Raw genomic sequence first — 742 nt, forward strand, 5'->3', positions numbered from 1 at the left:
TATTTTAATTTTAAAGCAAGCTATGAGTATTTTAAAAATGTAAATTATTTGTGCATTTTAAAGTTCTCATAACTCGTTTAAAAATTAAAATATAATATAAAGCTCATGAGGTTATCTAGATAATAATCTTACCTTAATATTTTATAAGAGGTCAATCTACTCTAATTTTTAAGCTAACGGAGCTATACGTGTTCTGCTTTGCGTATAATTTGCTATGTTATGCACTTGTAAGACGGAGACAACACGTGCGGGTATCACGTCCTCTTAATATTTAGTGAACGATACGCGTTCACGGACGACGTTCTTTCCAAACACTAGACTAATGTCATAATGTCACTCATAATGCCCTAAGAGTTCAAAGTTCAGTGAAAATCCGATTAACGTTGTTATATCTGTCTCTGATAAGTGACAACAACGAGAACATGAACCTAGTTATATAATATTAATTATTATTCTGTTTGTAATCAATGTGGAAATGTGTAATTTCTCAAGATAAAATTAATTATATTATTAATAATTTTATTATTGTATGCCTATGTAACATGCATATTGCATAATATAGTATATTATTATACATTTATTTTATATTCGTACGTGGTACGTCTAAATACGATACGTCACACCACTAGCAAACGTCGCTATATAGATATTATCTATATTATTTTGATGACTATAATAAATCCATACATTTATGGCCGGCTGTTTTTAGTATAATAATCGAATATTATTAAATGTATAATCA

This window comes from Acyrthosiphon pisum, chromosome X (assembly GCF_005508785.2).
Source record: "Acyrthosiphon pisum isolate AL4f chromosome X, pea_aphid_22Mar2018_4r6ur, whole genome shotgun sequence".
NCBI lineage: Eukaryota > Metazoa > Arthropoda > Insecta > Hemiptera > Aphididae > Acyrthosiphon > Acyrthosiphon pisum.